This window comes from Antedon mediterranea, chromosome 1 (assembly GCF_964355755.1).
Source record: "Antedon mediterranea chromosome 1, ecAntMedi1.1, whole genome shotgun sequence".
NCBI lineage: Eukaryota > Metazoa > Echinodermata > Crinoidea > Comatulida > Antedonidae > Antedon > Antedon mediterranea.
In genome coordinates, this window is record NC_092670.1 from 4966537 (window position 1) to 4993764 (window position 27228).

General features: G+C 33.5%; 1 long non-coding RNA gene, 1 other non-coding gene and 1 pseudogene across 2 annotated transcripts; all 3 read right to left on the minus strand.

The window, feature by feature from the left end:
• Nucleotides 1–3003: 3003 nt before the first annotated feature.
• Nucleotides 3004–3090, minus strand: Trnastop-uca (transfer RNA opal suppressor (anticodon UCA)). Its single transcript has one exon. It is a non-coding gene; the product is annotated as a tRNA-Sec (tRNA).
• A 986-nt stretch (nucleotides 3091–4076) lies between these two features.
• On the minus strand, nucleotides 4077–27228 carry LOC140051451 (uncharacterized; annotated as a pseudogene).
• On the minus strand, nucleotides 12540–13404 carry LOC140054667 (uncharacterized). The gene is made up of 3 exons (XR_011846548.1): nucleotides 13273–13404; nucleotides 12774–12936; nucleotides 12540–12649 (listed from the first exon to the last, which is right to left on the minus strand). It is a non-coding gene; the product is annotated as an uncharacterized lncRNA (long non-coding RNA).

Genomic DNA, 27228 nt, shown 5'->3' on the forward strand with positions numbered 1-27228 from the left:
TATTTATTGAATTTATTTAAAAACCTTTCATTATGTTATTGGATAAATATGTACATGCTGGTTACTTTACGAACAATTTATAAATACTGCAGCTTCTAATACTGTGAAAATCCGAAAGAAATAATACTAGGTCTAAATAAACAATTTCATTTAAGTACACTTATAACAAATAGGTAATTGATTGATTTACAAACAATTGCTTCCTCGCATCCTGAACATAAATAAATCACGTGCGGAGTAAATCTAATTGATATGCGCATTTGCAGGATAATTACCACGGAAAAATCATTATTTTTAACTTGATAAACTTGTAAACTTTAGAATATAGAAATGATCAATGGACATCATTCAAAATGCTAGTCATAACTACTGTACTTAATAAGATGTATGCTGAAATAATAAATCAAAGTTTCTTAGAATTTGCATAACTGGTTATGCATCAACTTAAATCCCTTGGTATAACACAGAGTATTATCACTAATTCTGTTTTACGTTAGTAATTTTCAGAACAGTTTGGTAACTATTATTGGAATTGTGAAAATATCGTTAAGTAACTTCGTGTATATAACAAGAGCTTTGCCGCCATATGCAGTCGTTAAGTATTTAAGCTTACCAATTCCAAAAAACGCTTTTCTTAATTTCTGCGACACAAGTCACTCGGGTATGTGTGACGTCATCGATAATAATGGAAGACCAATTAATTCACTTGAGCTTCTTCCTTTAATGATCAGTTGATAATTTTCTATCGAACATGTTGTCAAAGTTAATAAACGATTTTCCATAAACAGTATTCAGTATTTTTAGAATAAAAAAAATAATTGTAGGTACACAAAGCATTATACACTCAAGTACCTTTATGGTAACTGTGTAATCACGTAAAAAATTAAGTATTAATGTGTTTGAGTATTTTGAAATAGTACTTGCTTTAAATTGCCGACCAAGCGTCATGTGTTTTAAAGTTTGTATTTAAAATAAGATAAATCGATTTTATATTACACATTCCATTACTCTGCCAGTTTCTAAAGCTTAAATTGTCTACAAATATAGCTTTTCTCATATGTGTATGTCCCGGTGTGTTCATATCTCAGTATACGTATAATAAACCATGACACCAGAATATAATTCATTAAAATTATCATCACTCACCAGAGGGTAGAACTGGTTATCGTCAGAACGTTCCGTCATTAATGATGAAGTGTTTACCTGTTGTGTAGTTGTTCTTATCTCATCGATTTCCTAATGCATGTAATATAACAATGCTTACGTATGTTAGTTGTTATATTTTAATATTATTCGCGATATCTAATAGATAAGAGTGTAAATATTTCACTCTTTGCTGAGTAAGGCTCCGAAAGGATTAAGTGTAGTGTGTCCACGATATGAACCAGATAGCCAGCTAGAACAACACATGCATCGCGTAATAACGGGTGTTATGCAAAAATGCAAACGAGAAATACATACTGCACAAATAAAGATGTATTGTCCCCCTGAAAAAAGATGTTGTTATTGAATATGCTATTGTCACATAATAGTTATACACTTTGAAGGAGAATTGAATCGAAAAAAATATATTTATATTTAAGTGAAAAAACTGTAATTTAAAGCAAAAAATGGCCTGCCAGCCAATTGGTTTTTGGTTGAATTTGACGATTTATTTGTTTTATGTGAAAACATTATTTGTTTTCGTTTTTTTACGGAAGGGATTAACTTTATTAAAACAAAAAAATATTAATATTAATTTTTCATGTTTTTGGGGGACAATACATCTTTAAAGTAAACCCCTTTACCTTGGGAAACCCCTATTAAGAGGAGACTTTGTTGGGTCTATAATGTTATATGTACTATTCACGGTACAGAAGATTGTAATGATGATGTGTGGTTTTAAAATATTCTATTCATCGTCAGCAGGTTTTTAGTAGTTTGAGTAAAGTTCTACGTGTACTTTGCCAAGAAACTATTGTTCAAAATACACTAAATACTAAATAGAGTGTTTAGATCTGGCTTTTCGCTTGACGGTTTGTGTCATGAGCGGAATTATGCTGCTTCTTTCTTTAAAATGATACCCCTCTACGGACGACAACTGTAGAATAATTGACGACAACTCAACAGACCGGGCAACAATCAGAGCAAAATATACATTAACACTATAATAGTGTCACAATGAAAAGTTCATTCTCGTATAGCGAATCAGTGACTATATTTTTCTATTTATAAGTAAATAAATAGTACTGTTAGAGGTATAGTAAATTAAACAAGAAATATTTCTTACAAAAAACGATGCTCGCTTATTGAAAAATATTTTTTATTTCAAATGTTTTTGAATGTGTCATCATTTTATTGTCACATAATAGTTATTTTACCTGAAAAAATGTAATTTAAAGCAACAAATACTTAAATTGTCTGTAAGACAATGATTTTTGGGTTTCTTTTCTCTTTTTATATGTGAATAAATATTGTTTTTTTGTTACAGAAGTGAATACTCAATTTCTGTCACTTTAGTTAATTTTATTGCTAAGTCTGGGGGTCACTTCATCACCCTAGATATTTCAAGTGTGAAGTATCCTATTACAAACACAAACTTTAATGGACTGTTTCGATAATAATTCAATGAATATCTGACAGTGAATATACCAGAAATGCTTTGGGATTTGTAATTTTAGCATGCCATGTCCTAATAGACTCTTTTCCCTATGTTTTTTTAGTCTACTGTAGCAGCGGAATCAATAAATTATAGTGGAGTTTCCATTTTCGCAAAACTGTCGTCCTTAGAACTATAACTGCTGCTTGCTTTAGCTTCTGATTGAGTAGTCCTAATGGGACGTAGCGGGTTAGAGCAGCAGCGTGAAAAATCTAAGATACAACAGATAACTTTCGGTTATTATTATCATTAATCTCATAATTAGCACAAATCTCTACTGCTGTTAAAAAGCAAGATTTAATACAAAAGTCAATCTTAATTATTTTGAAAGTTAGAAATGAAACTTGATAAAATGACTCAAAGTACGCCCGAAAGGTGGAATTGAACCACTCCGACGTTAATCGGCTACAGGTTTGAAGCCTGCACCTTAGACCACTAAGGTTCATCCGGGCAATTTTGAAAGCAACACATATTTCTTTATATTCCTTGCGAAATGTATTAGTAGCCGAATATAGGTGTCAAAAGGGTTTTGATTTAAAACGAAGCCGTGTATTAGTACCATGATATGGGCCTAATAGGCTACTATACCATTAATTGACCTATACTAAAAATCACAAAAACATGATGTATCGATTGATGGATAATTGTAGGTCAAACTAATATTTTTTGGTAAGAAGTAATTGAATTGTTTAGCAAACCAATATTATTAAAATATTCACACAAAAAAAAAACACACGCAAACAAAAAACGAGTAGGGTTTAATGCTTGATACGCCTACGTGATGTTTTTAAATCAGATTGATCAGAAAGAGACACGATGTAAACATTATTTCCGATAATTAGGATCTGTAGACTCTAGAGAATAGATGCAATTTAATATTGGTTTTGGACCAGTGAGTAACCTAACAGGAATCAAACCATGGAGGTAATATGGTCGTGATTAGGCGAATAACATTTACTGTGATGACAAGAAAACGCCCGGGAAAACGCCCCACTTCAGAAACCGCCCTCTAACGTATTGTTTATGACAAAACTTTTAATAGCAGGCTAAACACAAAAGCGAGGAAATAGGTCCAGTGCTCACTACTGTTAGAATTGTTTATTCCTTGCTATAGGGAAATTATACGTGTTCAAAGGCACGTACGTACATGATGAGGTGTATTCATTTAGCTTCATATGTTCCTACACAACTGTGTCTCCAGACAGAATAAAGGTCTTCGCCAATTCAGGCCCACCTACTCACACGGTGAGCTGATTGGGTTAAGTTTTTATGTAGCAAAATCTTCTTAGATTCAGTCGTTAGCTATAGTATTACGTCTGTGACTGTGTTGTTTGTGGTTTAAGTTTTTCACCCTACATACAGAGACGATGCGAAAGTATGGATAATATGAATTGGGAGCGATCTATACATTTGTGGATTTCCTGTACGTCACATAAGTTTATACATTATTGAACACACTGTCTATAGAAGTATCCCAATTGGCTAACATACAATCTGGCACTTCGACACGCATTGCTGACATAACTAATACACGATTATAATTTAATAGATTATTCAGGGATTTGTTTTGAGAGTGATTATTAATAATAAATCAGCACACCCATATGATAGATCAAACACTATTGTCAATCCAACGGGGATTACATGTAAGTTGTCGTGACAAAGTTCAAACTCAATATTAATCCGCAATTGTATTTTGTGTGCATTTTTTTTGTGCTAAAGTACATCTTTCTCTTCGTACTAAATACTAAAATCAATATTTAAAGTTTGCGCTTTAATAAACAATTAACTAAAATGGTAAGTACAATTGTGTAATTGATAATACGCGTTGGAATGACCGAATGGCACCTTTATTATAAACAATTCTAAGACAGTCGTTTACATTGACTAAATTCATATTATTGGCTAATGTGTCAAGAAACTCAAGAGGGCGTTGGTTACTGAAGATACTCATTACGTGTACAGCCCCATTAGAGAATGTGTTCATTTTTACCCGAAGTTTTTCAAAACTTCGGGTAAATGTCACTTAACCTCCTACTGTGACATGTGTTTATATAAGTCCAACTTACTAATTGTAAGCATACCGTATCTTCCAAGTCTGCAATTTTAATTTTTCCACTAACACAATTAGGCCTATATCGTAATTTCTAAGATAGATTACAAAATAATGGATATTAGTTCAGTTACATCCGAACGTAGGTTAGCTACCAAACAAAAAATAAAATAGATACACATTTTGTACTTATTTCAAGAACCATGGGAAATATATCTTCTGGAAACGAAGAAATTTAAAGTGAGTAACCACCAGATGACCCACTCATTATGGAAGGTACAATTGTCATAGTTTGGGGTGTTATGACAATGTTAGGTGTTGGCTTTTTTTTATATCAATCTCTACAACAGAATGAGGTTAAATTTGTTACTTTATATATTAAATTATATATTTGCTAATTCATATAATAGTTTACTTCAAATGTTTCCTTATATAGATATGTTTAGTTGTACAGTAATACTTCTTCTTTTATTGTCATTTTTAATAATACTGTATATAAATATGTTTATTCCTTGTTCCTTTTTATGTAAATCAAATGTATATTTTATGGCGATCCTGTTTTCGTGTTTTTTTCTTTACACTGTTGGACCTTGAATAAATAAATATTATACGCCTTTGAATTCTTTGGAAATTTAATACAATAGGGTGTTTGCACTATAAGTTAATTGTTTTCGTTAACATCTTTCTTTCAAGCATTACATAAAGAGCCCAAAATCATTTACCAGTAAATACAACATTACTATTATACAATTTGTTATCAACGGCAAACTTATTATTTTATTGAATACAATACATGCTTTGAGACTTAAATTTATTTGAAAAGCCACGTTATCGGTATATCATAATAGTATTATAATATTCACGTTTATACAAAATATACCATCAATCAGATCTAGTAGGCCTACTAATACACCAAAAATATAGAATAAAATTCCAATACACACAGTTCTCAATTATGGTGTTTTCCGGCAATATGTGTTTTCAAATGACTACTTTGCTTAAATTTCTTTCCACAATGTTCACATTTATATGGTGTTTCTCCTGTGTGTACTCTTAAATGTGTCTTTAAATCTCCATTTCGTTTAAATTTATTTCCACAATGTTCACATTCATATGGTGTCTCTCCTGTGTGTATTCTGAAATGTATGTTTAATGCCCCCCTTCCTTTGAATTTCTTCCCACAATGTTCACATTCATATGGTGTCTCTCCTGTGTGTATTCTAAGATGTGCTTTTAAGTTTCCATTCTGTGCAAATTTCTTCCCACAATGTTCACATTCATATGGTGTCTCTCCTGTGTGTATTCTAAGATGTGTTTTTAAGTGTCCATTCTGTGAAAATTTCTTCCCACAGTGTTCACATTCATATGGTGTTTCTCCTGAGTGTATTCTAAGATGTACTTTTAATCCCCCATTTCCTTTGAATTTCTTCCCACAGTGTTCACATTCATATGGTGTTTCTCCTGTGTGCACTCTCAAATGTGTCTTCAAATCTCCATTTCGTTTAAATTTCTTTCCACAATGTTCACATTCATATGGTGTCTCTCCTGTGTGCACGTTCAGATGTGTCTTCAACTCTCCATTTCGTTTAAATTTCTTTCCACAGTGTTCACATTCATATGGTGTTTCTCCTGTGTGCACTCTCAAATGTGTCTTCAACTCTCCATTTCGTTTAAATTTCTTCCCACAATGTTCACATTCATATGGTGTCTCTCCTGTATGTATTCTAAGATGTTCTGTTAAGTGTCCATTCCGTTGAAATTTCTTCCCACAGTGTTCACATGTGTTCTGTTTACTTTCTTTTACTAAATGCGTTTTAAAATCATCTTCGAATAGTATTCTCTCTTGACTGTGGTGTTCATATTTCAACTCCTCTGTTCCTGTATGTATTCCTAAGTGGATTTTTAAATCACTGAACTCAAATTTATCTCCACAGTATTCACATTTGTATTCCATATTTAGGATTTTAATATCGTACACTTTGATAAACGATAACTGAGACCCGACAAATCAATGATATAATATATATCTTTCTTCTTTTGGCAACCTGTTTGTAAGAGCGGAAATCCTCTCTGGTCCGCACAAATTTAGCAGTGCGGACGTGTGTGAGTGCCGCTTTTATTTAATTAGGGAGGGGCACACTTTTGAACATGCTCAAGTAGCCGTTTTTGTTATGTTAAATAGCTGATGTTAAATATTGAAGACTATGTACTATTATTATATTTGGGGTTTTTTTTGGTTAAATAAATAATACGAAACGGTTTGGCAACTCGGTTTGACTCATAATATCTATGCTGTTAAATGCCCTTCCCAAAGCAACATTGTCGAGTACGGAGCGCCAATACCACCTTCATACAAACAAATACACAAAAGGGAATAATAGATACAATAAAAAATTACGCGGTCTACGCACGATTTAACGAAATCACGTTTGTAATCATATCTTCACAACCATGAATCACAATTAAATAAAATTTGGTACTCATAAATTTCAGGGCATAAATCATCATATGGCAATACAATTACGTGCGTAGCGCATGTAACGCATGCGTACGCGTTTTTAAAATTTATTTTCGATGAAATAAGAGTACGTTTCAGGCAATTTTAAGCGTTTTGCGCACTCTTTTTGCCCGATTTCTGTTTTCTTGACTTACTTTTCAACTCGAAATTATGTTATACGAGCACGTCAAAAGTGACAGGCTACGCACGTGTAAATTAAAAAAATGTAACTGTTTTTAAACATTTCAACATTTTTAAACATGTTCAGTAATTTCGGTCAGTTGGTAGGTTGGTCGGTGGGTAAACACTAAGCACGCGATTGCAGCCATCTATATGGCCTTGTTTTTTGCGGCGTACGTTTTGTTGAGGAAAATATTTAAGCGTGCATACCTTACTATTTTATGACGGAAAATCGTTGTCATAATTAAATTTGGTATGTTTTTGGAGCATTGGAAAATAAGAAGTATTTTCGTTTACATCCTTTTAGCAGGCATTATACTCTAGTAGCTAGATCAACTTTCGTATGCACTTTGAGGTCCAGGGAATTTGACTTCATAAATTGGTTTAGGATGGTCAAACAATCATTATTGGCTTGGTTACACATTTTGAAAATGTGGCGAAAGGTCAAAAGGTCAGGGTGAAAGGTTATCAAACTAAATACCAATAGGTCCTTAAATCTCGACAACCACTGGTCACAGCGAGGTAATCTTGGTCTCAAATTGATCAGAAGGTATACATTTATATTCAGTCTAATGGGACATTTTAGTCAAAAATGACCGGAAATGCCATTTCTGACCTTTGACCCACACCCCAGGGCATGTATGTATCTCCGTAACTACTGATCGTAGACACTTGAATTTGGTCTTAAATTGTTTGAAATAAACATTTTGTTATTTGTAGCACATTTTTAAACATGTTACAGAAGGTCAAAGGGTCAAGGTCAAAGGTTATATGAACAAATGTAAATAGATACTTGTATCTCGGCAACCACTCGTCGCAGCAAGTCGATTTTAGTCTCAAAATGTTCCGAAGGCATGCTTTCATATTCAATCTAATGGGACATTTTAGTCAAAAATTATCAGAAATGCCATTTCTGACCTTTGACCCACATTATCATGGCATCTTCATATCTCTGTAAGTACTGGTCGTAGAAACTTAAATTTGGTATCAAATTGTTCGAAATATACATATTTACATTCATTGTAATAGAAAATGTGGTTAAAAGATGAACAGAAATACTATTACTAATGTTTCAAACAAAAAACATATCTCTACATAACTTATCCTTAGACAGTAATGTTATGCAATAACTGATACTTTAAATTGTTTCAATTTCAAGTACTAGTTATTGCTGTCCCCAAGAAAATTTTGATAGAAACGTCAAGCTCAACAGTTCTTTTCAGAATGCTAGAAGTAACTTGCCATGTGTATCCGATTAAACTCCACAGGCATTTATTGTTCAAATGGGTTTTTAGGGGGAGGGGAGGCATCTTTATTTGGGGTATAATATGGTAATATGTATAATCAAATAAATACCACCTAGATGTAAAAAAAAATACAGCACAATTAATATCAAAAAGTGAAAAAAATGCTTGGTAAATTGTAGATTATGGTAGTTAATGTAATGTGTTGTGATACAATTATTTTGTAAATGCATTAGGCGGAGCGTTATTCCACATGATGTTCTATTGGAGGGAATGGTGGTGTTTATTTGAGGGAGGCTTTTATTCAAAGCGGGTGTTAATTCGAATAAATAGTCTAATTTTAATAATTATAATTCGTTTCCCAACTGATAAAAGGTACTTTACATGATTCGCTTTCTTCTTTATGCTTTTTAACGAAATGTTTCTGTCTTTTAGAATAAAAGTGACACTGTCATAGATAACATTAAATGGATCTTCTCCTCCAGGTGCCAGTATAATGATATAAAACAATGACATATCATTATCCTGACACGATTGCACTCATAATGGATCTTCATTCTATCATCTGTTTGTTTGTGACTACAATTTGACAACAATCTTTTGCATATTTTTAAATGCCAATACCTAGTTTCATTACTATTGTACAATATGTCCAGCTTTCCTGAAAACACCCTTGTGAACTGTAGTACAGTGTTGTTGTATGATTTTATCATGATAACTTCTGATGCTTTTATTGTCAATGAATTCAGTACCTAAAACATGTCAAAGTTTCTAGTGGTATTGATAATAAATCTCCAGAAACATATATTGTTTTATTATCTACACTGTGAACAGACGTGTATAATATACACCAACAAAACTTATACATATTATGTATAAGTTTTGTCGGTAACACTCACAAATATTATGCAACAGTGTTACGGAATAATGACAATGAATTGGTCTATTATAGTTGTCTGTGATACCTTTTATTACATGATTGTACTTGCAACAGGATAGAATGAGGTTTAATCCAGTTATTATTCTTATTATATTAATTTTTTTTTTATCTGGGGTGTATTTATTTGATTGTATTGTTACCATTATTACACTCAAACAAAATAAACGCCTTCCCTGAATAATTAAATGCCCGGACCTTTTATTCGGGTAACTATGGTAAGTTACTTCTAGCATTCTTAACTGTTGAGCTCGAGTATTTATTCGAATTAACATCCGCTTTGAATAAAAGCTTCCATTCCCTCCAATAGAACATCATGTGGAATAAACACTCCGCCACATGCATTTAGAAAATAATTGTATCACAACACATTTCATTAACTACCATAATCTACAATTTACCAAGCATTTTGACATAATTTTATCATTTTTTGATATTAATTGTGCTGTATTTTTTTACATCTAGGTGGTATTTATTTGATTATACATGTTACCATATTATACCCCAAATAAGGATGCCTCCCCTCCCCCTAAAAACCCTTTTGAACAATAAATGCCCGGGGCGTTTAATCGGATACACATGGCAAGTTACTTCTAGCATTCTGAAAAGAACTGTTGAGCTTGACGTTTATATCAAAATGTTCTCGTGGACAGCAATAACTAGTAGGCCTACTTGAAATTGAAACAATTTAAAGTATCATATTGCATAACATTACTGTCTAAGGCAGTATAAGTTGTGTAGAGATATTTTTGATAGTTTTTTGTTTGAAACATTAGTAATAGTATTTTCTGTTCATCTTTTAACCACATTTTCTATTACAATGAATGTAAATATGTATATTTCGAACAATTTGATACCAAATTTAAGTTTCTACGACCAGTACTTACAGAGATATGAAGATGCCCTGGTATGTGGGTCAAAGGTCAGAAATGGCATTTCTGATAATTTTTTACTAAAATTCCCCATTAAACGGAATATAAATGCATGCCTTCTGAACATTTTGAGACCAAAATTGACTTGCTGCGACCAGTGGTTGCCGAGATACAAGTACCTTTATTTATTTGTTTATATAACCCTTGACCCTGACCCTTTGACCTTTTGTAACATTTTTCAAAATGTATAACAAATAACAAAATATATATTTCGAACAATTTAAAACCAAATTCAAGTGTCTACGACAAGTAGTTACGGAGATAAATACATGCCCTGGGTTGTGGGTCAAAGGTCAGAAATGGCATTTCCGGTCATTTTAAACTAAAATGTCCCATTAGACTGAATATAAATGTATACCTTCTGATCAATTTGAGACCAAAATTACTTCGCTGTGACCAGTGGTTGTTGAGATTTAAGGACATATTGGTGTTTTGTCTTATGACCTTTCACCTGACCTTTTGACCTTTCGCCACATTTTCAAAATGTGTAACCAAGCCAAAAATGATTGTTTGACCATCCTAAACCAATTTCTGAAGTCAAATTCTCTGGACCTCAAAGTGCATACGAAAGTTGATCTAGCTACTAGAGTATTATATAAAGAGCCACAATCACCAGTAAATACAACATTACTCTATACAATTTATTATATTTATTAAAAAAAAACATTTTTGTGAGATGTGAATCCATCTGGAAAACCATTTTACCCGTACAAAGTCATCATTGTGGTAATTATAGAAGATATATATATTATAATAGTATAAATATATGTTGTAATGTTACCTTTATGAAAGTATACCATTAGTCAGACCTAGTACCAATACACCAACAATATTAAAAAAAATTCCAATACATAGCCTACAATTCTAAAGGCCGGTGCACACCAAACGCGTCACGTCATTCGACGGATCGCTTTGAAAGTTGAATTGTCATGCGTCTATTAGTTTTTCTTGTCGGTTCCCACTAAACGCGTCACGATGTGCTGATTCGTCGCGATTGCTAGGCCTAGGAGATAGTGTGTTGGCCAATACAATGCTACATTTAAAATAATCAGAGAAGATGACTCTGAAGTATTTCCTATGTAAGTTTAACCAGAGAAGAGTTAAATTAAAATCACAGTGTTTGGTTTTGGTGGGAAAATGTTATCCTTTTCCAAAGCCTGAAATGTGCATGATTGTATGTATATATCACAAGGACAGAAGAAGATGTATCCAATATCAATACAGTTACAAGAATTAAAGCATTTATTGCATGTTGATTACACGTACATGTGATCTGCTGACTGTATTTATTAGTGGTGTTACAAATATCTTTCAACAGAGGTTATTATAACCATATAAAACATTTCATATAAACACGAACTGGAAATCTTCCTGGGTTTGTCACTTTCAAATATAAACTATAGGCCTAATATTAATGTAAAGTTTTCACATTCATTTTCTAATTATTATTAAATATTATATTATTCATGACAAAACATACAGTTTTTTTCTCATTAGATTAAATGTAATAAATATCCCAAACTCATATTTACACTGTATATTATCTTATGACTTTTTCACATAAATACACTTATTGAAATAGTGAATCATTGTTTTTAAAGGTATCATTAAATATCAACCAGATTTTCTTTTTTACTACTCCTGAATACTTTCGCAAAATAATATCAAAATAATAAATTTAAAATGTATCATCCCAAAAAAAATGAAAATTGAAGAAATATTATTATTGTTAAAAGTGAATAACTAACCCTAAAGTGTTATACTGTATTACACACAATGAAAATGTTTTAAATTATATTTTCAGGAAGACAATATAACAATCTTTTCCAAAAAATGACACTAAACTTAAAGATGTATTGTCCCATAGAATCATGAAAAATGAAGATGATTAAAATCAAATTTGAATAGGAGATTTTGTAGTTTTAACAAAGTTAATCACTTACATAGAAAAAAACCCCAAAAAAATTGTATCACTTATAAAATGAAAAAAATTCCATTAGCTGGCAGCCAATTTGACTATTTGTTTAGTATTGGAGTATAACAAAACATATACATATATTTCCATGTGTTCTCTATTGCTAAAAAAAGACATTCAGTTCAGCTTTCCTTCTATAACCACTTAATAAATACCAGTTACAGTCCAACTCCTCCTTAATCTCTTCCATTTTCTATAAAAAAAAAATGAAACAAGTATTAAAAAATTGCTATAGTAAGGCATATTGCTCAAATCATTTTTTCTGGCCAATGTATGTCACCAACTGACATACAAATTTGAAAAAAGTCTATACAAACCTGTGTCAGCCTCATAATTGCCAGTCCACGTTTTTGAGGAGCAATTGCTCTTAATTCCATGGCAATATACTGGCCGCTTAAACTACTAGCTTGGTCATTGGTGGAGTTTGTAACGCTGGTAATAGCCTGAAGGATCCAATTTATCAATGTTCATCTAATTGACCTAAAAGAAACAAAAACAACAGTATTTATGTATTAATTAATATTATTACTACTAGGCCCTAGGCCTAGGCCTATCCTAGCCTTACAACACTAGGCCTAGGCCTAAATCAACTAAATATTAGGCCTATAAATATTAATTAATAATAATAAGTAGCCTAGGCCTAGGCTAAACCTAGCCTAGCCTAGTACTGTACTCATTTATTTGTAGGCTTAACCTAGGCTTGGCCTAGCCTACTAGGGTATATGTAGCCTAGGCTAGGTAGGCCTAGCTACTAGGCCCTAGTATGGCCTAAACCTAGGCCTAGGTAGGCTAGAAATAGAAGGCTTGCCAACTCACTTTACAAATTGATCTTTGACGCGTTTTAGGCCTAGTTTTTCTGGCATTCTTCTACACAGATGTTTGTCTGAAATTATTGTCTTCATGCATTAATCCTTATGTTTCTGTCTGTGTATGACTTACTTCCCTTATCGTAAAGACAAGAAGAAGGGTAATGACAAATTATTTCCATAAAGACCTCGCTCGTCAGCCACCATTTTTTTGCCGTCGGTGTCGTCGATGAGAGATATTCCTGACTTCTGATTGGTTGACGAACGCGAACCGCGCTCGCGACGCCTCAAAAAGTTTTTTGAAAATTCGCGTGCGAAGCCTTCGCTGCTGTCGTTTTCAACGCGTTGAAGTTGAAATTCGACTATCGTACACTGTTCGCTTGTATGTTCACACTGGAAGCGTCCGTTGCCTGCCACGTGCGTCACTTTTTAACGCGAAATTCGCGGCTTCGCGTTTGGTGTGCACCGGCCTTAAATTATGGTGTTTTCTGAAAATATGCATTTTCAAATGAAGACTTTGTTTAAATTCCTTCCCACAATGTTCACATTCATATTATGGTCTCTCTCCTGTGTGTACTCTTAGGTGCGCTTTTAAGTGTCCATTTTGTGCAAACTTCTTCCCACAGTGTTCGCATTCATATGGTGTTTCTCCTGTGTGAATTCTCAAATGTGCTTTCAACTCTCCGCTTTGTTTAAATTTCTTCCCACAATGTTCGCATTCATATTTATGGTGTCTCTCCTGTGTGTATTCTGAAATGTGTCTTCAAATCTCCATTTCGTTTAAATTTCTTTCCACAATGTTCACATTCATATGGTGTCTCTCCTGTGTGTATTCTAAGATGTGTCTTCAAATCTCCATTTCGTTTAAATTTCTTTCTCCACAATGTTCACATTCATATGGTGTTTCTCCTGTGTGCACTCTCAAATGTGTTTTCAACTCTCCCCTTCGAGTAAACATTCTAGAAATAACGCGCGATTTACGGAATTTTGCCCTTACGTAAATTTATATATAGATTCTAAATAACTTCATATTATTGACTGGGTACGGTATGCGATACAGTACCTACCTATTATTTTAACTATTTATACTATGGACTATTTATGTATGTTTTTTTGGTTGAATAATTATTACGAGGCGAAACGGTTTGATCTCGGAGCAACTTTTTTCATTCTCAACATTTTCCTCATTTTTATCGTTTATACATCGTTATATAGTTCACACTTGAAGTTGGCATAGAAGGCGGTGTTATGGTTATAGAGATCAGACACTCGTAGAACAGAAGTCGTATTAACATTATACCGATGTTTGTGTACGTAATTTAATCTTTTTCGGAGGTTGACATTATGTAACCCAAGATCGGAAAACTCTTTAGCACCAATGTGAAATCTCGAACCAAAATTTAAAAATAAAGCGTGCCATCTTGTTTTGGCCAGTTTGTAATTTATGTTTAAGATTCTGTTGACACTGCCACATACAATCCTGATGCAGAATAGTCAAATGTACATTGTATTAAAGAAGTTGACTTTTTTTTTCAAGCACAAACTTTGCCTTTGTAGAAACTTCAGTCTTGTCTTACGTTCACTGACAACACTAGTTATTTTTTTAATAATTTTGATATTGAAAATGTGTGTAGTAGGTCGCTTTCTTGTAGATGCTATGTAGAATGTAATTTTTGTTTTGGTTTATTTCTGTACTCTGTTCTGGGTTGATCAACTATCATTTCTTTGCCTTTCATATTTGTTTTGTCTTCTTTGTATTGTATAAGGCAGAAAACTAAATGAATAAATAGTTGCAATTATAATAATAATAATAAATGAAAACTTATATAGCGCCGGTATCCTCCACCCATGTGGCGCTCATGGCGCTTAAATTATATCACATAACCTATATTGGTCAGTATTGTATATACCCAAGTATGTAACTTGCGTAGTGCTTTAATTCCACCGTAAACACTTTTTTAAGCCTCACTCAGTTTCCTAAGGTAATACTTTTGGTTTTTCCAACGTGTAAAGATTGTGTGTGAGAGCCAAGGCATCGGTGAAATCAAAATTTTAGAAAAATTTCCATCGTGTGGAGGGCCATTAGCTTGGTCTTCTGTAGTTCCACATAACTCGGTCGATAGTTAAATAAATTAATAGACCCGGTTTTTTGCGGCGTGCATTTTGTTGAGGAAAATATTTAAGCGTGCATACCTTACTATTTTATGACGGAAAATATGGTTGTCATAATTATATTTGGTATGTTTTTGGAGCATTGGAAAATAAGAAGTATTTTCGATTACATCCTTTTAGCAGGCATTATATAAAGAGCCACAATCACCAGTAAATACAACATTACTATATACAATTTATTATATTTATTTAAAAAAAAAGATTTTTGTGAGATGTGAATCTATCTGGAAAACCATTTTACCCGTGCAAAGTCATCATTGTGGTAATTATAGAAGATATATATTATAATAGTATAAATATATGTTGTAATGTTACCTTTATGAAAGTATACCATTAGTCAGACCTAGTACCAATACACCAACAATATTGAAAAAAATTCCAATACATAGCCTACAATTCTAAATTATGGTGTTTTCTGAAAATATGCATTTTCAAATGAAGACTTTGTTTAAATTTCTTCCCACAATGTTCACATTCAAATAATGTCTCTCTCCTGTGTGTATTCTGTAATGAATGTTTAACGATCCGCTTTGTCTAAACTTCTTTCCACAAAGTTCACATTCAAATGGTGTCTCTCCTGTGTGTGTTCTCAAATGTACTTTTAATTTCCACATGTCTTTGAATTTCGTGCCACAATATTCACATTCAAATGTTTCTCTTGTGTGCACTCTGTAATGTATTTTCAACTTACCGCCTTTGGTGAACTTCCTTCCACAATGTTCACATTCATGGTGTTTCTGTGTGTATTCTGAAATGTATTTTAAGGCCTCTTTTTCTTTGAATTTCTTTCCAAAATGTTCACATTCATATGGTGTCTCTCCTGTGTGTTTTCTAAGATGTGCTTTTAAGTGTCCATTCCGTCGAAATTTCTTTCCACAGTGTTCACATTCATATGGTGTCTCTCCTGTGTGCACTCTCAAATGTGTCTTCAACTCTCCATTTCGTTTAAATTTCGTCCCACAATGTCCACATTCATAATGGTGTTTCTTCTGTGTGCACTCTCAAATGTGTTTTTAACCCTCCACTGTGTGTAAATTTCTTCCCACAATGTTCACATTCATATGGTGTCTCTCCTGTGTGTATTCTAATATGTACTTTTAAGTGTCCATTTCGTTTAAATTTCTTCCCACAATGTTCACATTCATATGGTGTCTCTCCTGTGTGTATTCTAAGATGTGTCTTCAAATCTCCATTTCGTTTAAATTTCTTTCCACAATGTTCACATTCATATGGTGTTTCTCCTGTGTGCACTCTCAAATGTGTTTTCAACTCTCCCCTTTGTTTAAATTTCTTCCCACAATGTTCACATTCATATGGTGTCTCTCCTGTGTGTATTCTAAGATGTACTTTTAAGTGTCCATTTCGTTTAAATTTCTTCCCACAATGTTCACATTCATATGGTGTCTCTCCTGTGTGTATTCTAAGATGTGCTTTTAAGTGTCCATTCCGTTGAAATTTCTTCCCACAGTGTTCACATTCATGTGGTGTTGTGTTCTTTTTACTTTCTTTCACTAAATGTGTTTTAAAATCATCTTCGAATAATATTCTCTCTTGACTGTGGTGTTCATATTTCAACTCCTCTGTTCTTGTATGTATTCCTAAATGGATCTTCAAATCACTGAAGTCAAATTTATTTCCACAGTGTTCACATTTGTATTCCATATCTTGGATTTCGTTAATGTCGTACACTTTGAAATACGATAACTGAGACCCGACAAATCAATGATATAATATATATCTTTCTTTTTTGTTAACGTGGTTGTAAAAGTGGTAATCCTCTCTGGTCCGCAAAATATCAGCTGTACGGACGTGTGCCGCTTTTATTTAATTAGGGAGGGGCACACTTTTAAACATGCTCAAGTAGCCGTTTTTGTTATGTTAAATAGCTGATGTTAAATATTGAAGACTATGTACTATTATTATATTTGGGAGGTTTTTTTTGTTAAATAAATAATACAAAACGGTTTGGCAACTCGGTTTGATTCATAATATCTATTAATTATTAATAAACAGACGCTTATTAAGAACTATTAAACCGCAAAATATTTTACGAATAAGCGAGAGGCTTCAATGAGACAAAACAGTTTAATCAATCTTATATATAGCTGGATAATCTAAACACTATTTAATAAATTTAAATAATTGTAAATAGCTTCATATTGGTTGACTTGGTACGGTATGCTATACAGTACCTACCTATTATTTTAACTAGGGCATACACTAACAAAAACATTAGACAGATCATTGGCAAATTACAGGACACGAACACATTTACTCAAAATGGTACTGGTACTGGTTCAAATAACCGTCTCACAGAGACATCTGGTAGCCATTGACTTGAAGTTGGCATTTGGATGTGTTACTTTTAAATGTAAGCCTACAGTATGAGAGTGACTACTACCAAATTACACAGTCACAAAACAACTTATAAAACAGTTCATATATACAGTTAAAACATTGCTGGGAATTATAAATTTCTGTTGAAGCAGGCTCTAATGAAGTTGCATCTAGTAAGTTGACTTTGTTGTACAACTCTATCAAGTACTGATGGTATCTTCCGACCTCTTCGTTTACTTTGTGTTGTGTGAAAAGTAAGAATTTTTGTAGGATCTTCATTTTCTTTTCTAATTACATGTCCGATCCAGTTGAATTGTTGCTTGTAGACATATTCTTCTAGCGGTTGACAGCCAGTAATTTTGTAGAGATCGTCATTATCAATTACGTAACGCCAGTCTATATAGTTTTCATCTGTTTCTTCATCTGAGGATATGTCTACATGGTTTGGTGGGCAGACTCTTTGAAAGCCATTCACTAGCATTCTTCTTAGGAAGGTTTTGTATGTTGTGCTAAGTTTGGACATTTCACTTCCTGTTGCCCTCCAAGCATGGCAACCATAGGTGAGTCTACTCCTAACTAGACCATTAAGAAACATCATTCTTGTTTGTAGGTGGATCGTTCTGTTGGTAAGCAATGCCCTATTCTCTGCAAATGCTCCTTTGGCTGAATTGATTCTGTATTTTACTTCTTGATCTCCAATATGAACATCATTGTAGGTAGCCCATACACCAAGGTATCTAAAGTGTGTTACGTTGTTAATGTGTACGCCGCCAATTTGTATGATGCATCTTGGGTATTCTTCAACTTCCTCTTTCCAGTTCCATATAATGGTTTCTGTTTTGGGGGCACTAATTCTTAGACCAAATTCCAGACAAACTTTATTCAAGATGTTCACAATGGTTTGCAGTTCTTCTTGTGACCAGGAGCTTACAGCAAAGTCGTCAGCATAGCCACTTTCAAAGTCGTCATAGATGCCCCTTGATGGTGCTTTACATCTTTGAGCACGATTTGTAGCTTCAATAGGAATTAGGTATTGTATCATTAGGCCATCCAAACTAGCATCTTTACAGCGTTGTTTGAACACTCTAATAACGTAATCAAAATATTGGTTAAACATGCTGGTACTCTCAATACCACCCTGTCGCACCCCAGAAGATGTTTCGAACTTATCATCACTCGGATCGTCGTCAGCAAGGTATGCTTTCGTTGAGCTGTACAGTGATTGTATAATGTCAATCATAGTAGTAGACTGGTTTAAGTGAAACCTATTACGAACGCTTAGGAAAAGAAGATTACGATTCACATGGTCGAATGCTGCTGTTAAATCAATGAAGCATGTATAGAGTTTGCGATTTGAGCGATACGCAATTTCCTGGATCTGCTTGATTACATATATAGCATCATTGCACCCTCTGTTGGACCTGAATCCAAACTGTGTGCGTAGAAGTTGACTTTCATAAAAGATGGAAAAACGTGAAAGAATGATAACCATAAGTATCTTTGAAAATGTAGACCCAATCGATATTCCTCTATACATTGATGGATCAAGTGGACTGCCTTTTTTTTCCAAATGGTTGTTAATTTGGACAGTCCCCAATCACTTGGTACTTCTTTCGTTCTCCAAATTTCCTCAAACAGTCTATGTACATGGTCGACGAATACTGGGTTCTCTGTGGCAACATTTCAGAAGCGACATCTAGGGTAGCTTTGCGACCTTTTAGATGTCCGATTGCATCAATAATTTCTTTCTTGGACGGAGGTTCATTGTCTATCTCAAATTCTGGTTGTCTCAGGTTGATAATATATTCTGGAGGTGTGCTAATTTCATCTGGGATTTTAAGGCTAGATTGGTCTGGATTAAAGTGATCTTTAAAGTGTTCACGTAATCCAGGACATTTTATAGGCTTTGGTGCTTTTCTTATAACATCACCGTGCTCCTTAGCTTTTCTCCATAAATCAAATATTTTTCTATTTTGGTGGGCTTCATTTAACTTGCTTGCTTCTTCATACAAATATTCATTCCGTAGTTCCTTCACCCTTATCTTAATTGCTTTCTGCATAGCCTTGATCTCCTCTTCTTTGTAGGTAACTGTGCTTTTGTTAATATTCTTTCTTTCTTTTATAAGCTGTTGTAGTCTTTCATCACCATCCCAGGGATGAGCATTTTGGTTTCTTGTTTTCTTCGGGACTTCTTCAACTGCCTTATTTAGCACTGTCATAAGTGTTGTATAGCGCTCATTTGATAATGGTTTGACCTCAAAACGTAAAGAGAAATTCTGAATACGACTATTTTTTGTTTGAAGGAATTGTATGGGAAGCAGCAACCCTTAAACCACAAGTACTTAATCATTTCTACTTAACACACAAGAAAACTCTTTGGAATGAAGCAGGTATATAGATTTTGTTGGAAAAGTAACAATTCACACACACACCTATTGGATATATGCAACTTAAATACGTAATAAGGCCTTCATAATTCCAACAATGCTAAGAATACGTATACATTGCTGCCAACAGCAAGATGTCACCACTGTCAACAAGACGTTTACACTGTCGTCAAAAGACGTTTACAGTGTCGTTATAGCATTAGCTAATGACGGTTTGGCAACTCGGTTTGATTCATAATATCTATGCTGTTAAATGCCCTTCCCAAAGCAACATTGTTGAGTACGGAGCGCCAATACCACCTTCATACAAACAAATACACACAAAGGAATAGATACAATAGACATTAAGGGTTTCTGACAAATAATTTTATTTTTTATTAATAAACAGACGCTTATTAAGAACTATTAAACCGCAAAGTATTTTACGAATAAGCGAGAGGCTTCAATGAGACAAAACAGTTTAATCAATCTTATATATAGCTGGATAATCAAAACACTATTTAATAAATTTAAATAATTGTAAATAGCTTCATATTGGTTGACTTGGTACGGTATGCTATACAGTACCTACCTATTATTTTAACTAGGGCATACACTAACAAAAACATTAGACAGATCATTGGCAAATTACAGGACACGAACACATTTACTCAAAATGGTTTGACCTCAAAACGTAAAGAGAAATTCTGAATACGACTATTTTTTGTTTGAAGGAATTGTATGGGAAGCAGCAACCCTTAAACCACAAGTACTTAATCATTTCTACTTAACACACAAGAAAACTCTTTGGAATGAAGCAGGTATATAGATTTTGTTGGAAAAGTAACAATTCACACACACCTATTGGATATATGCAACTTAAATACGTAATAAGGCCTTCATAATTCCAACAATGCTAAGAATACGTATACATTGCTGCCAACAGCAAGATGTCACCACTGTCAACAAGACGTTTACACTGTCGTCAAAAGACGTTTACAGTGTCGTTATAGCATTAGCCACTTGTCGATAAGATGTTTACAATGCTGCTTGCAAGAGTTCACACTACGCCCACAAGACGTTTACAATGCTGCGTGCAAGGCGTCACACTACGTCCACAAGATGTTCACACTGCCGTCGATAAGACGTTTACAATGCTGCTTGCAAGAGGTCACACTACGTCCACAAGATGTTCACACTGCACATGGTGTCTCTCCTGTGTGCACTCTCAAATGTGTCTTCAAATCTCCATTTCGTTTAAATTTCTTTCCACAATGTTCACATTCATATGGTCTCTCTCCTGTGTGTATTCTAAGATGTGCTTTTAACTGTCCATTCCGTCGAAATTTCTTCCCACAGTGTGCACATTCATGTGGTGTTGTGTTCCTTTTACCTTCGTTCACTAAATGTGTTTTAAAATCACCTTCGAATAATATTCTCTCTTGACTGTGGTGTTCATATTTCAACTCTTCTGTTCTTGTATGTATTCCTAAATGGATCTTCAAATCACTGAACTCAAATTTATCTCCACAGTGTTCACATTTGTATTCCATATCTTGGATTTCGTTAATGTCCTACACTTTGAAATACGATAACTGAGACCCGACAAATCAATGATATATCTTTCTTTTTTGCTAACCTGGTTGTAAAAGTGGTAATCCTCTCTGGTCCGCAAAATATCAGCTGTACGGACGTGGCGTGAGTGAATGAAGCTTTATTTTAATTAAGGAGGGGCACAATTTTAATTAGTATTATTATTGCTTCAATTAAACAAAACAGCTTCAATAAATCTTATATACAGCTGGATAATCAAAATAAAATATAATAAATGTTTTGTATAATAATATACCACTTGATACAGTAACACATTTGCGATTTAATACTTTGTTAAAACTGTTACTGTCATAGTCGATTGAAATAGCATAGCGCATGTAACGATACACCACTACAATGTTTATATTCTTTGTATTTATTAATTAATACAAACGTTGAGAAGCAACTGTCAGTAATAAAGTTTTTATTTATATATTATGTGTTTATATATTCAGCAGTAGAGCCTACCCACAGTCACAGTAATAAACGTTATTTGTATATGTGTTTATATAAACAGTAACCACATTCACAGTAAGAAAATTTCGATTCAAATGGCGACCAAAAATGGTTAATACGTACAGGATTTACAATATTGTCAAAAGTATTGCAATCAATATCTCAGTTTTAAGTTTATTCTCCAAGGGCCCATGAATTTACCTATTTGTGTTAAACCAAGGGCTCATAAATTTACCAAGCAAACTTGGAGTCTGAGAGATTGGAATGTTCCATTCATCGCAAATCAATACATTTGTATAAACGAATATTAAATCTATCAAAATAGTATTTTTTTTAAGAAAATCGGCCTGTCTTCAACATTATGATGCTGCACTCTAGCTGTTCAACCGGTTTTCAGCTATTAAAAACAATTATCGTAGGAGGAGATAGGAAAATGCGAATAGTATTGCAAGTTTATTCTCACAGGGCCCAAATATTTACCTACCGTATGTGTTAAACCAAGGGCCCATGAATTTACCTATTTGTGTTAAACCAAGGGCTCATAAATTTACCAAGCAAACTTGGAGTCTGAGAGATTGGAATGTTCCATTCATCGCAAATCAATACATTTGTATAAACGAATATTAAATCTATCAAAATAGTATTTTTTTAAGAAAATCGGCCTGTCTTCAACATTATGATGCTGTACTCAAGCTGTTCAACCAGTTTTCAGCTATTAAAAACAATTATCATAGGAGGAGATAGGAAAATGCGAAGCCTCCTCGCATTTTTGTGGCGGGTATTTTTCAAGATGGACATCCATTAGACAGTGTATACCACGATCGGAAAACACCCCTATTTGGGGCAAATCGTTGAACTTAAATTCGTTTTAATCGTCAATAACTAATTATCTAACTTAATTTAATTAGTAAACAGGGTTACATCAGGTGGTTAAAATCAGTACCGAAAGTACGAACCAACTTTATATACCATCGAGTAAAAATTCTAGAAGTAAGGCGCGATTTACCGAATTTTGCCCTTACGTAAATTTATATATAGATAATTCAGATAATTCAGATAATATTTATTTAGATAATAATGAATGAATATATACAAAATAGAAAAAAAATATTAAAGTGAACATAGATAAAGCAGTAATTGGTAGTCATTATTATCATGGATCCCTTCTAGAAGTTAAAAACTTGTCTCGTAGGGACCCACAACAAAACACATTACTAAAAAAATAAAAATAACCTAGAATATATAATTATATAATTTAGGATAAAAAATTACAGTATAATAACATAACAAACATCTTCTTTATAAAAATTATTTAAATTATATTTCAATAGTTTCATGATAATTATAAATGAAATAACTACCGATATTGGTAAATGAAAAAAAAAAAAATATGTATACATAAATTATAATTCTGAGACTGTATACATTAATACATAATTAATGAGAAGCAAAATAAACAATTCTTGAAATAAAAATATATTATAGGTAATATTTCGGTTGACGGTAAGTAGAGTCAAAGTAAAGTTAAATTATTGCGACGACTATAATTACTCTGTACCGATACCGATGTTTGTGTACGTAATTTAATCTTTTTCGGAGGTTGACATTATGTAACCCAAGATCGGAAAACTCTTTAGCACCAATGTGAAATCTCGAACCAAAATTTAAAAATAAAGCGTGCCATCTTGTTTTGGCCAGTTTGTAATTTATGTTTAAGATTCTGTTGACACTGCCACATACAATCCTGATGCAGAATAGTCAAATGTACTTAAAGAAGTTGACTTTTTTTCAAGCACAAACTTTGCCTTTGTAGAAACTTCAGTCTTGTCTTACGTTCACTGACAACACTAGTTATTTTTTTAATAATTTTGATATTGAAAATGTGTGTAGTAGGTCGCTTTCTTGTAGATGCTTTGTAGAATGTAATTTTTGTTTTGGTTTATTTCTGTACTCTGTTCTGGGTTGATCAACTATCATTTCCTTGCCTTTCATATTTGTCTTCTTTGTATAGTATAAGGCAGAAAACTAAATGAATAAATAGTTGCAATTATATCACATAACCTATATTGGTCAGTATTGTATATACCCAAGTATGTAACTTGCGTAGTGCTTTAATTCCACCGTAAAAACTTTTTTAAGCCTCACTCAGTTTCCTAAGGTAATACTTTTGGTTTTGCCAACGTGTAAAGATTGTGTGTGAGAGCCAAGGCATCGGTGAAATCAAAATTTTAGAAAAATTTCCATCGTGTGGAGGGCCATTAGCTTGGTCTTCTGTAGTTCCACATAACTCGGTCGATAGTTAAATAAATTAATAGACCCGGTTTTTTGCGGCGTGCATTTTGTTGAGGAAAATATTTAAGCGTGCATACCTTACTATTTTATGACGGAAAATATGGTTGTCATAATTATATTTGGTATGTTTTTGGAGCATTGGAAAATAAGAAGTATTTTCGATTACATCCTTTTAGCAGGCATTATATAAAGAGCCACAATCACCAGTAAATACAACATTACTATATACAATATTATTATATTTATTTAAAAAAAAAACATTTTTGTGAGATGTGAATCTATCTGGAAAACCATTTTACCCGTACAAAGTCATCATTGTGGTAATTATAGAAGATATATATTATAATAGTATAAATATATGTTGTAATGTTACCTTTATGAAAGTATACCATTAGTCAGACCTAGTACCAATACACCAACAATATTGAAAACAATTCCAATACATAGCCTACAATTCTAAATTATGGTGTTTTCTGAAAATATGCATTTTCAAATGAAGACTTTGTTTAAATTCCTTCCCACAATGTTCACATTCAAATAATGTCTCTCCTGTGTGTATTCTGTAATGAATGTTTAACGTTCCGCTTTGTCTAAACTTCTTTCCACAAAGTTCACATTCAAATGGTGTCTCTCCTGTGTGTGTTCTCAAATGTACTTTTAATTTCCACATGTCTTTGAATTTCGTGCCACAATATTCACATTCAAATGTTTCTCTTGTGTGCACTCTGTAATGTATTTTTAACTTACCGCCTTTGGTGAACTTCCTTCCACAATGTTCACATTCATGGTGTTTCTGTGTGTATTCTGAAATGTATTTTAAGACCTCTTTTTCTTTGAATTTCTTTCCAAAATGTTCACATTCATATGGTGTCTCTCCTGTGTGTTTTCTAAGATGTGCTTTTAAGTGTCCATTCCGTCGAAATTTCTTTCCACAGTGTTCACATTCATATGGTGTCTCTCCTGTGTGCACTCTCAAATGTGTCTTCAACTCTCCATTTCGTTAAAATTTCTTCCCACAATGTCCACATTCATAATGGTGTCTCTCCTGTGTGTATTCTCAAATGTGTGTTTAACCCTCCACTGTGTTTAAATTTCTTCCCACAATGATCCCATTCATATGGTCTCTCTCCTGTGTGTACTCTCAGGTGCGCTTTTAAGTGTCCATTTTGTGCAAATTTCTTCCCACAGTGTTCACATTCATATGGTGTTTCTCCTGTGTGTATTCTGAAATGTGTCTTCAAATCTCCATTTCGTTTAAATTTCTTTCCACAATGTTCACATTCATATGGTGTCTCTCCTGTGTGTATTCCAAGATGTGTCTTCAAATTTCCATTTCGTTTAAATTTCTTTCCACAATGTTCACATTCATATGATGTTTCTCCTGTGTGCTCTCTCAAATGTGTTTTCAACTCTCCCGTTTGTTTAAATTTCTTCCCACAATGTTCACATTCATATGGTGTCTCTCCTGTGTGTATTCTAAGATGTAATTTTAAGTGTCCATTCTGTGCAAATTTCTTCCCACAATGTTCACATTCATATGGTGTTTCTCCTGTGTGCACTCTCAAATGTGTCTTCAAATCTCCATTTCGTTTAAATTTCTTTCCACAGTGTTCACATTGATATGGTGTTTCTCCTGTGTGCACTCTCAAATGTATCGTCAACTCTCCATTTCGTTTAAATTTCTTCCCACAATGTTCACATTCATATGGTGTCTCTCCTGTGTGTATTCTAAGATGTACTTTTAAGTGTCCATTCTGTGCAAATTTCTTCCCACAATGTTCACATTCATATGGTGTTTCTCCTGTGTGCACTCTCAAATGTGTCTTCAAATCTCCATTTCGTTTAAATTTCTTCCCACAGTGTTCACATTGATATGGTGTTTCTCCTGTGTGCACTCTCAAATGTATCTTCAACTCTCCATTTCGTTTAAATTTCTTTCCACAGCGTTCACATTGATATGGTGTTTCTCCTGTGTGCACTCTCAAATGTGTCTTCAAATCTCCATTTCGTTTAAATTTCTTTCCACAATGTTCACATTCATATGGTGTCTCTCCTGTGTGTATTCTAAGATGTGCTTTTAAGTGTCCATTCCGTTGAAATTTCTTCCCACAGTGTGCACATTCATGTGGTGTTGTGTTCTTTTTACTTTCTTTCACTAAATGTGTTTTAAAATCATCTTCGAATAGTATTCTCTCTTGACTGTGGTGTTCATATTTCAACTCCTCTGTTCTTGTATGTATTCCTAAATGGATCTTCAGATCACTGAAGTCAAATTTATCTCCACAGTGTTCACATTTGTATTCCATATCTTGGATTTCGTTAATGTCGTACACTTTGAAATACGATAACTGAGACCCGACAAATCAATGATATATCTTTCTCTTTTGCTAACCTGGTTGTAAAAGTGGTAATCCTCTCTGGTCCGCAAAATATCAGCTGTACGGACGTGTGCGAGTGCCGCTTTTATTTAATTAGGGAGGGGCACACTTTTAAACATGCTCAAGTAGCCGTTTTTGTTATGTTAAATAGCTGATGTTAAATATTGAAGACTATGTACTATTATTATATTTGGGAGGTTTTTTGGTTAAATAAATAATACAAAACGGTTTGGCAATTCGGTTTGATTCATAATATCTATGCTGTTAAATGCCCTTCCCAAAGCAACATTGTCGAGTACGGAGCGCCAATACCACCTTCATACAAACAAATACACACAAAGGAATAGATACAATAGACATTAAGGGTTTCTG